General features: G+C 43.5%; 1 pseudogene; it reads left to right on the plus strand.

Moving 5' to 3' along the window:
- The first annotated feature begins 656 nt into the window (after positions 1-656).
- Positions 657-1,093, plus strand: part of LOC104982899 — a 3,892-nt pseudogene continuing 3,455 nt past the window's right edge.

Genomic DNA, 1,093 nt, shown 5'->3' on the forward strand with positions numbered 1-1,093 from the left:
GATCTATAAAACTTAGAGAAACAATGAATTACTTTTAAAAAATCTTACATTAGTACAAGTGACACCCAGTGTGCAAAACAGGCTTATGGATTTTAATGGAACAGAATAGGAAATAGTGATATTGTTTCAGGTCCACTGAAAAAATAACCTTTAAGAAACTATCACTTGCATAGTTTTAGCTTTGTATCAAAGATAAACATCCACAAATAACAGGAAAGGTTATTAAAAATATTATTCCTAATATGTGTGGTCCTTTTTATTTTCATAGATTTCAATCAAAATAATGGATTCGGTGCAAAAGCAAACATAAAATCCAGTGAGACAGACAAGGAAAAGACTTGCAAAAATATAATAATGAAAAAACTTCCACTGTTGCCACTATAGAGTTTATTTGGAGAAATAGTTATTTTTCATATAAAAATCATGGGTTATTAACATTATTCTAAATAAATTAGTTGAAAATGTTTAAACTGTTGTTTCTACTACGGGAAACAGCAATAGAAGTAACCACATAAACAAAATTATCCTTGGGGTCCTCACTAATTTGCAGGACTGTATAAATATCCTGACCAAAATGTTCTGATAATCTTTGACTATACAGTCACTGGGTCAGGACTCGGGGACTCTGTGACTGCACAATTCTCGGTGCAGGAGAGGAGGGATCAGGGCAAAGTCCCAGGTACCGGATCTGGTTCTCAGGGTCTCAGGTTCTCAGAGTCAAGGGCCTTGTTTGGGGCAGGGACTGTGTTGGGGATCCCTAGTCTCCTAGACTTTCACTTTCTCTTCGCAAACTGTGTTGTGCCTTTCTGCCCGGACACTCGTGTCGCGACCCTAGTTCTCACTCCCATTGGGTGTCTGGTTTCTAGAAGCCAAACAGCGGCCCCAAGGTTCCAGGTTATAGTCTCCACCGATACCCCACCCCCACCCCCACCCTCACCCTCCGCCGGGACTCAGCTTCTGCCCAGACCCCAGGGATACAGGTCATGGGGCCGCGAACCCTCCTCCTGCTGCTCTCGGGGGTCCTGGTACTGACCGAGACCTGGGCCGGTGAGTGCGGAGTCGGGAGGGAACGGCCTCTGCGCGGAGGGCCGAA

The sequence above is a fragment of the Bison bison genome, unplaced genomic scaffold, assembly GCF_000754665.1.
Source record: "Bison bison bison isolate TAMUID 2011002044 unplaced genomic scaffold, Bison_UMD1.0 scf7180017860847, whole genome shotgun sequence".
Classification (NCBI taxonomy): domain Eukaryota; kingdom Metazoa; phylum Chordata; class Mammalia; order Artiodactyla; family Bovidae; genus Bison; species Bison bison.